Here is an 11,040-nt window from a genome sequence, read left to right on the forward strand (position 1 = left end):
ATTTTACTCGAAATTCAACGTTTCTAATTATTAATAAACATTAAAAAAAAATTTCCCTTCCGATCCAAGAATTTACATTTATATTATATTTAAAAAAAAAAGAATGCATTCGTATCATTTTCTCTTTGAAATTCATCTCGATTCTAGCAATTTGTTATTATTTATAAAGATATGAACTAGATCCAATTAATTATTAATAGCGATCATTTGCATTTATATCGTTTAAAGAAGGAACGTATTCGCTGATTCTTGCAAATTCATCTCGATTCTAGCAATTCATTACCACTTACAAGAACGCGAATTAGATTCTCGCGTGCTTTACTCGAAATTCAACGTTTCTAATTATTAATAAACATTAAAAAAGAATTTCCCTTCCGATCCAAGAATTTACATTTATATTATATTTAAAAAAAAAAAGAATGCATTCGTATCATTTTCTCTCTGCAAATTCATCTCGATTCTATCAACTCACTCAAATCGTTCAACGTTTCTAATTATTAATAAACATTAAAAAAGAATTTCCCTACCCCTTCCGATCCAAGAATTTACATTTATATTATTTAAAAAAAAAAAAAAGAAAGGAATGCATTCGCTACGCTTTCTCACTGAATCGTGCAATTATACACGCGATAGAACGATAAGCAGGCAGGTAAGACGGGCAAAAGGCGTAATTTTGAGGCGTAATTTTTGCGAGCGCCGCTAATAAGATTGGAACGAAACATGGGAAACAATCCGGATCCGCGAAACCGCTAAAAGCGAGTGAAATAAGGAGAGGGCATGGAGAGGTGTGCCCTGGTGGAGAGAGAGAGATGGGAGGGGGGGAGGGGCTCTGGGTTGCCCTAGAAACGATAATTATTCAAACCGGTATTACGTAGTAATTAATCTGGAGGCAGATTAGTGCCGGGCAACGCCACGGTGGGCGTTGACTGATCGAGTTAGCGTTGAGTTAGGGATTTCGCTGCTCGAGCTTGGCAGCCCCCGGAAGGTCGGCACCGCTCGTCCATCATCACCCCGTTTCCACCTCCGGAAACCAGTCGTACGTAGCCAGCCTCCGGAGAGAGACCGGCCCGTTACATAATTAACGCGACTTCGGTTTAATTTTGCTCCGGACAATTAGCAAGCCGAGCCATTCACCTTGGCTAAAGTCTGAAGAGACTTTCCTCGAATCGTGTTTAGACGACGCGATCGCCTTCGACTACGACCAACGTTCGTATCCTTTGCCAATAATCACGCGTGTTTTTCGTCGAAACACCTTCGAGATACTTTCCTTCGATGTTTCTCTTAACTTAATTAAGGGGTGATTTCTTCGATTTCTTCGATTCGAGAAAATTTTAATAATCGAATAACAATCGGGAATAATTGGCAATGCCCAACATTTTGTACGAAGAGCGAATTAATTATTATTATTCGAGAATTTTAACTCGAGCGATTACTCCAAGTAAAGTTTTATTTTTCAACTTCTTCAACTTTTTCAATGGCGAACTCTGACGGTATACGAAGATTTGAAATGATTCGACTTACGTTTCATCGAGCCTTGCGCGATTACCTCGCTCACCGTGAAATTGTTCGTAACGAACCACCGAGCAATAAGCTTCGAAGATCGACCTATGGTCGCTTCGGGAGCAAGCTACCTTTCGCCCATGAAATATGCTAGAAATCAGGCGAAATCCTTAACCAATCCTTCGACCGGGCCATCCCAAGAGTACCTCCCCTCTTCTCCTAAAAAAAGAAGAAAATACAGCATCACCATGTATATATATATANGCGCGGTTTCCGGCATATCATTCGCGATTTTTCGCCGTCCCTGGAGAAATCGCGGGATTTGCCGGCGGGTCTTCACCAACGTCAGCCTAAATTTCGCTAGACTCCCCTCGCCCCACCCTTCATAACGTATAGATTATTCGCGCTCACCGATCGATCAATGATGTACGGGGATCCGATTCCTTCTCGCGCCCTTAACAATTCCCCCAGGAGCTGTTCATCCTTTCTTCTTCTTTTTTTTTTCTTTTTCTTTTTTTTTTTTTTTTTTTTTTGGTACGTACAGGTGCGTACGGGATCAATTTCGGGCGAAATTCGTGGTAGAGGGATTATTGGATATTATTGGAGTGTTTGATATATCAGCGATTTTATATTAGCAATTTTGCATCATTGCATTTCGCGTTTCCTCCCATTAAAAGAAAAAATGTTGGATGTCTATAAGACGAATCTACAAGGTATATTAGATTCTCGAGATATTATTCTATAAAGCAACGTCTCGTCGGAATATAAATTTGCATTCGGATGGTCGGCCAATATCGAACGGGAAAATACACGAAAAACTCGTTCTCGCGTATAGATAAACGCGAGATAACGTGGAAGCGGCACGGTTACGATACGTTTAGGATATGTACGACTTGGGGCACCTTGGGAGGGGGATAAGTTTGAATAATACAACGGTTTCGCTTTATATTTAAAGCGAAATGAACGCGAGAGAAGCGAACGAACTTACTCTAAGCTTTATTTAATCGTTTAAAATTATTTTTGTTAAAAATCATGTGCGAAAATATTTATTTCGAATTTATCCAAAGTTTTTTTAAACGATTCATCGAGGAACGAGCGTTCCAGCATTCGAGATTCCCTTCTCTTCCCTTCCAAAAAAAAAAATTAAAACGAGGAAAGTTTCTCTAAAAAGAAAAGGAAAGGGGAAAAAGTTTGGAATGCGGTTCGATCGGAGGACGAAGAAAAGGATAGGTTCGATGCGGCGATCATTTCTCAAACTCCTATAACTTGATATAAACCATCCCTCGACCTACGTGTAAGGGGATGGAGAAGCGAGAGGTGAAGCAGCAGCGCCTTGCATTATCGATATTACGAGGCGTCGATAAAAAATCGCATAAAATTAAGCAAGCCCCCACGTGCTCGCGATAAAACTCGCTTGCCACGAGTTTCCGCGTTACGAGGACCCCTCTTTGCCAATTTTCATCGAACGAACGGCCTTTTAATCCGGAAGCGGCTCTCGCTGCTAATCGCTCGACGAGACTAAACACGCAACGGATTTATTATTATTCGAAGCGAATAAAACGGGATATATTTTCTAGGATTCGAGAAAATAACACATGTGATAATATCCTAAATTAACTAGAAAGAGAAAAGCTTTTTTCTCTCTCTCTCTCTCTCTTTCGAAGAGTATTTCGAAGCGCGAAATGAAAATTTCAATTTCCACGAAAAACGATTTTCGAGGATAACGATATTCGCCCCGTGGCCTGATTCCTCCCCGTGTTTGCATAAGCGTTGGAAGAAGCGTTTTCGAAGAAGCAGCAATATTTCTAGGGATATTTCGTTTCGCTCCCCAAACGCGAGCGTTCCTTTAACGTTCCCCGAAGTGTGTGGGAATAAATCCTGAAGACCCTCCAACGCATTTACAAATTCTTCGCCAATTCTCTGAATAATCGGAATTGCATCGGTTTTCGCATTCTTGGAAACGTTTAGTTTTCATTTTCCCTAGTTAACGAACACCATTACCGCTTCCATTACGGTAACAGCGGCGTATAGTTATCCCTAGACTTTCCCATGCGTCCCAGAGGCGCGCATGCCCTCGACCACGATTCCTCGAAAGGGAATAATTCAATTACAATTAGAAATTCTTGGAAAATTCGAATATCTTGGAAAATTAAAAAAAGTATCGAACAATTTATCGTAACCGGGAGAAAAGGAGAGCGTTCAAAAAAAAAAGGAAAAATTAAGCTCGAAAGAAAAATAGGTAGAAAAGAATAAAGGATTACGTATTTCGTGGAGGGAAGGGGAGGAAGGAGGAAATTTTTACGCGGTGGGATATACGCGTTCCAAGAAGAACCCGTTTAAAGGTGTTTAGCTGTCTGTTACGTCGGTTCAATTACCGTCTCTCTTTCCCATTACTCGTTATATTCGCCCAGGCCGTATTTTCTAAATACTATCCGGCCTGGAACATCGAGCCGTGAATACGATAACCCTTTATAATGCGCGTCGCGTCGTAAAGATTCATAGCGTATTGCGTTTGAAATTGCACGTCCAAAATGGATTTCCAAGGCGCGTGCAACGCGGGGAAGCCATTGTTTCTTTGCGTATTTCCGTCCATGCGAACCGACACGAATCGAATTCGACGGATTCGTTTCAATTTTCTTCCCTGTCAGAGCCATCAGAGATTCGATGCAATATTCGATCGATCCTTCCCCCTTTTTTTGCGAAACTCTTTCGATCGAATCGAAACGCGTTATCGAGAAGATTTTTCCCTTTTCCCTTCTTTCTTCCTTTCTATTCTTCCTTTCTTTCCCTTCCTTTTGAAAATTTTTTTTTCCCGATCGTTCAATCTCTCGACTAAAAGAGGAACAGCAAACAGCAACTCGGACTTCCTTTCCAGCGACGGCCGCCTCCGTTTATTCGTTACTCGCTACAAAGAATTCTCGTGGCATTCTCGCAGAAAACAATTTACTTTGAAGGCCGCAAACTCTATTACCGAGCGGAACGTGCTTGGCAAAATAATGACTTTCTCTAGCCCGTAGTTGTCACAGCTCGTAGTTGCATCACCAAATGACTTCAGCTTGAGTCACTCCTCTCCCGGCTGATGGTACACGGGCAAAGGTTGTCTCAAGCTCAGTAGGTCATCGAGGATGAAACCGCGCTCCACTCGTCCAATTCTCTCTCTTCCAGATTATTCCCTTCCATAAATAATCGATCATTCTTCTCGAATATTCGTCTCGAGCGTTTGTTAAAAACGTTTGTTGTTCTGTGTGACAATGCAATTTTCACAGAGAAGAGAAATTTTTCAATGGAAAACGAATCGAAACTGAGGTAGGAGCAAGTACATCTCTTACGCGAGCAAAACTCGGAGGGGAGTATCGCGCGCGCGCGCACACGACACCGCTTTTTATTTATGCCGGCCATTTTGCGGCACGACGGAACGCCATCTTGTTTTTATGGCCACCCCTCGGGCCACGTCGTCCAACCCTCCTTCTCATCCGCATGCAGATACGAATCCCCTGCCGTTTCATCCTCGAAACTCGTCTTTGCTCGCCGAGAAGAGTTTCGGCGAGATTCGCGTCCACTCTTTCGGGATGAAAACGAACGTCCTCGCTTTGTTTTATTCACCGGCCGATCCGTCGATTACATTTTAAACGCATTCCTTAATCCATGGCGAACCGCAGCCATCCACTTGCTCTAACTCCGAGGAGAACTCGCTCCTCGGCCACTTGCACGACTTTTTTAAATTTATCCTTTTAAATATCCATTTGAAGGAAAAGGTGTATTCGTTTAAACGTAAGATTTTTAAGAAAGGATTTAAATATAACTCGTGTTCCTACGATATAAATAAAATTATTTTTCTTAAATATTATTCGACGAGTGTTTCAAAATGGAAAATATCTCTGATTTCCGAGATATCGTTTCGATTAATGACACGATGAAAATCAATTAACAGGGATATTAATAGAAAGCAGGATGTTTGATTTAAAATAAATCGTGTTTCAATTATACAGAATATCCGTATTCGGATATAAAATTCTATATAAAACTTCTTATTAATAGAGGTCATTGCATATTAAGTTTCCAAGTTTTCACGAGGATATCTTCAAATCGACGGCCACTTTCCCGTTAAATTTAAACGATAACGGGTCGAAATTGAAATTTTTATCAAGCGGCGTTTGTAACAGCTGTTGTAAATGTTGCGAGTGTAATAATATGCGCGTGAACGAACACAAGTCGCGTGTGCAACGAGAATTGCGCCGTTTTATATTCATGTACCTATTAAACTTCGAAATTGTGATGTTATCGCGAGTTATATTCGTACCGTGGTATAATCTAAACACAAGTTACGAACACGTAGCACGTGTCCAATTGACAATTTGTGTCGGGTAATGGTTCGAAGAATACGCAATATTATAATGTTCCCTGTTAATAGAACGTATATTACGATCTCCTTCCATTTCGATTACTCTTTTAACGTCTTTACATCGATCGCACGATATCGATTATATTCGAACTCAAAGAAAGAAAGAAAGAAAGAAAGAAAGAAAGAAATAAGGCGAAATGATCTCTAATCTTTTCCTCTTAATTTCAACTATCTCTTCGCATTTTTAACGTCTTTATATCGATCATACGATATCGATTATATTCGAATTTTGACTGAAAGAAAGAAAAAAAGAAAGAAAGAAAGAAAGAAATAAGGTGAAATGAATCTTTAATCTTTTCCTTTTAATTTCAACTATCTCTTCTCACTTTTAACGTCTTTACATCGATCATACGATATCGATTATATTCGAATTTTGACTGAAAGAAAGAAAGAAAGAAAGAAAGAAATAAGGCGAAATGATATCTAATATCTTTCTTTTAATTTCAACTACCTCTTCCCACCTTTAATACCTTTAACTCTTTGCATCTATCACACGATATCGATTATATTCGAACTTTGACTGAAAGAAAGAAAGAAAGAAATAAGGCGAAATGATCTCTAATCTTTTCATCTTAATTTCAACTATCTCTTCTCACTTTTAACGTCTTTACATCTATCACACGATATCGATTATATTCGAACTTTGATTCAAAGAAAAAAAGAAAGAAATAACGCGAAATGATCTCTAATCTCTTCCTCTTAATTTCAACCTCACCACCTCTTCTCACTTTGCAGATTTCGAATTATTCGTATTATTCAGCCACGCCTATTCCCTGTACTAAGAAAATCAAGAATGATAATCGCAAAGAAAGTGTAAAGAATTGAACGTAGGGCCGACAATTAACTCTAATTCAACCTCGTCGCGAAGGTCGCACCGTCCATAAACCGTCAACTTTACGATTAAACTTACGATCCCTCTCCCCCTCCTCCTTCGAAACCCCCCGGCGCTTCTTTCCATATTTTTATCCCCGCCTCGAATTTCCCTTTCCCTTTCCCTTTCCCTTTCTTTCTTTCCTCTCTCCCCTCCCTCTCTCCCTCCCTTCCCTAGATAATTCTTCGCGTTATTCGCCCGGTAATGGGCTCCCGTCCCCTCTTCTAAAACCGTTCCTTTTTAGAGGCATTGAAACGCGTTATACCGCGGTGGCGGCGGCTGTTCTGTCGTAAGGTTACATCGTCAGGGTAAATACTTCGACCGCAAACACTCGTCGCCGTGGTATTTTAACCAAAATTGCTCGGTAACAGGCTTGCCAAGGCGAAGCCAGCTACTAGTACGCCACTATTGGACAAGTTTTAGCGGCCAGACTGTCGTTAGACACGCTAACGACGGGACGTGATATCCACGAAGAGAAACGACACGAAGCGGATATCGTCCGTACACACGAACGAATCTTTCCTCCTCTCCTTCTCCCTTATCTTCGTTTACCTATTTCTCTCTCTCTCTCTCTCTTTCGATTCCACGAGCGGATAATACAAATAACAATCGGAGAAAAAGCGGGTAGGATCGACGCGAAAACGAACGAGTCGTTTCTCACTCCTCTCCCTATTTTTATTAATCGAGCAACAAAAATCCATCCCTCGACCCCGATAATTTGCAGCGTCTCATTAGTCCTCCTTGGATTTATCGTGAACGAGTGGAGAGCTCGGTTTCCAATTCGTAAATTTCGAGCTCGTCCCTCTATCGAAGGTGTGGAAGGGAGGAATGGACGGGCGGAATGGCGTGCGTGCGTCCACCTATTCTACGAAAGTAATTACGAATGAATTACGAGAGAGACGGGAAACCGTGCCACCGGTACACACCATGATAATGTAACGGAGAGTATAATGACCGGTACGCGATTATCGTCCTAATAAGCGACACTGTGACGCAACAACCTTCTCTCTCTCTCTCTCTGTCTCTCTTTACGCTCCATCTTCTCTTTATCCGCTCCTTTCGCTCGTCGAAAAACGAGAAGGAAGAGAAGGAGGTTACAATTACAAAGTAGGTTTTTTCTCGAAAAATACCTGGACGAGATATACCGATGCTCCATTTCCCATCGTGGAACTAGGGTCTCGAAGGAAACTACTTTGTTATTATCCCTGTATCTATTATCGTCTATAATGCGCGGTGTCCCGATCAGAAGCAAGGGAATTTCTTTTCTTCCTGCTGATCTTTCATCGATGATTTGATGAAAATTTTCTTATATAGGAATATCGAAATATCGGTCGCAATTGTGCCAGTTATCGATTATTTCTTCCAATAATTTTGACGATTGGATCTGTTCTGATGATAAAAGGAAAAAAAAGGAAAAGAGAAATTTCAATTTATCGAATTTATCCTATTTATCGTATTATTTTATCGAAGAGCGGGATCAAACCAGTTCGTGTCTCAATTAACGCTCGTTCACCGTGTATATTTATATTTTAATTGAGCAGGCATTATCGACGAGATTATTTCGTGTTCGCAAAATTCTACGCTTCTACGGAAGACGGTATTTTTGGATAAGGGTGGAGGGCGGAGGAGAGGATGTAAATGGCGGAGTAAGAGGGATGGATAATGGAATAATATCCACCTGATGGCCGTTTACCCTTTAACGATGATTCCTCGGTTTCGAAAGAGAAACAGAGAGAGAGAGCAGTTACGCGTCAAATTGAATTTCACGGGAAATTTTCCGCCTCCCGCCATTTTCTGCCTCTCCTCTTCCCTAGAAACGCCATTCGGATCATTATCCGTACTAATTTCGAAGCGATGCTCAATACCCACTCCATCCTGATTAAATTGGAAAATTTTGTTTTCTTCTCTTATCTACATAAAATCTATATTCGCTTTTTTAGATATTGAAAAGAGAAAGAAAGACTTTGTTCGATTATCGTGCATTCGTTTTCGAAACGGTGTTAAATCGAAAAAAGAAAAAAAAAATAGAAAAGTTGATGCAAATTATGATCAAATTATCTTGCTTACCCGCAAAATCCCCCCCGATTTTATCTTACGTACACTCGCGTTACAAGAAAACAAAAAAGCGTGGGGACAGCGTTTCTCGCGATTTCTCGTCTTCGATTATTAATTCGTTTTTATTACACGTGAAACGAACAACTTAATCGGGGGATATCGGGCCCCCTTTAATCGGGCCGCTATCTTTATTGCGTATCTGTGACAGCGGTCGTCAAGAGTGGTTTTCGCGGTATATCCCGAGAATGCGTAATTTTTTCCATATTTCAGCGACATCTGGGCCACGCTCTCATCCAAAGTAGCTTCCCCTCTCTGCTACATCCACGGGGTGTTTTAAAATTACAGATCGATCGAATAAATTCTCTTACTACAAACGATTCTCAAACGTGACTTTTTCTCCCTTTTCTTTAAATTTCCTCGACATAATTCTCCTGACAGATGGAAAGTAAGAAATAAGGGAAGAAGGGGGGAAAAATGCGCTTAATTTAAAGCGAAAAAATATGATAGAAATAGGAAAAATAATAGGGGAGAATTGATTGACTCGCATTTTTCAAACGTCCTGTGTAAGGTGGTCGATATACGATATCTGTATTTGTCAGTTTATCGCCACTTTTAATAATCTCGCCTTTTCACGGGGAAATGAAAACGCGACGATTCCCCGTCGATAAACGTCGTTTGGACGCACGCGATTCTTTCATCGAATCGATGAAATTACTCGTTTTAATCACACTGGAATAACGTTGATGGGGGAAGCCTTTTCTTTTCTTTCTTTCTTTCACGAACAGGCGAGAGATTTGACGCGATTGGCCGTGTTGTTTCTTTTTCTTTTTTCTTTTTTTTCACGATCCAACAATTACCTAGGAGAAATAATTGGATCGTTTCTGCTTAGTTTACGCGTGAAAATGAAGATTTGATGGAAATGTGTCGTTGATTTGCATATCAGAGAGAGAGAGATGTAATTCGATTTGAGACGCGTATACTTTCGTGGAACAAATTTTATTTTATTTTATTTGATGTAAAAATAAAGAAAGAACAGTCAAGTACAAGTATGAATTTGATGATCGAGTTTTATCGCTATAAAATTCGAAGATCGTGCTCGATTAAATAATGATAACTAACGATGACTAAATGATACTGGAATTAATAATTATTACAAACGTATCGATATTGTAACTACGTGATTTAACTACGTATAATTTTTATCGTAATAGTCTCCAATTTACAAATGAAAAAAAAAAAAAAAAAGAAAAAAGAAAGGAAGAAAATGAGCGAGCGACGATTTCGTCTTGGAATCCCGCGTATAAATGTATTTATCGCATTCTTCGTTCTCATTATTACATACCGCGTATCATGTTTCGAAGCATTAAATCTACCGGTATGCATATCGCATTAAATGCACTTTCTGTTATTCATGCGCTATTACTACGACAGATAAATGCTTAATGACGTCGATAGTCACGCTTCAAAGAGAACGAATTACGGAAAACGATACGACGTTCCGTATTTCGAATTATTTCGCTAACGAGAGTAAATTATGAAAGAGAGAGAGAGAGAGAGAGAAAAAGAAAAAGAAAAAAAATCGTAAAACACGTGTACGACACGTCATATACGTTACAGAGATGGACACCAGCGTTGCAATAATTTCGAAATTATATTTTGCTTTCTGGTTCCTCCGTTCATTTTTCTTCCGGGGAAAAGGGTTTCTGTCACGTTCGAGCGATTCGACTGCTCGGTGAACCGACTCTAATGCCCGTTCGGTGTAAATTATTATCCAACTCGATCACCACTTTGTAACCCTACCAACGATAATAATTTGATTAATCATTCCTCAAGAATTTATCTCATCCCTAATACAACGATTCTCGAATTATCTCGTTCGAATTCCCAATGCTCAACGCCAACAACGCGATACGAAGGAGAAACAGGTGAATAGGCGAACTTTTATTGTTCCAATTCTCTCGTACTCGCCCTATATCCCGATAATCGGAGTGTCGTTCCGATATCGACGCGACACGAAAGTTTGCCCGCGCTTTAAGTTAAGAACCATCCTTTTTCGTTCAAATCTGCTCGTATTCCCCCTTCCAGGGGATATTTCCAGGATATTTCCAGGTCCAGGTATCGAATAACCGGGCGGAATAATTAGCGAAAGGATGAACGTCGACCCGATAAGGCTCGAATCTCGTGTTTCGCGAGTTTCAACCCCCCCCCCCCC

General features: G+C 40.3%; 1 protein-coding gene across 1 annotated transcript in view; it reads left to right on the plus strand.

Moving 5' to 3' along the window:
* The window catches only part of LOC102681242 (T-cell leukemia homeobox protein 3-like), a 33,914-nt gene that overhangs the window by 13,076 nt on the left and 9,798 nt on the right, over nucleotides 1-11,040 (plus strand). The window lies entirely within an intron of this gene.

The sequence above is a fragment of the Apis dorsata genome, unplaced genomic scaffold (assembly GCF_000469605.1).
Source record: "Apis dorsata unplaced genomic scaffold, Apis dorsata 1.3 scaffold_249, whole genome shotgun sequence".
Taxonomy (NCBI): domain Eukaryota; kingdom Metazoa; phylum Arthropoda; class Insecta; order Hymenoptera; family Apidae; genus Apis; species Apis dorsata.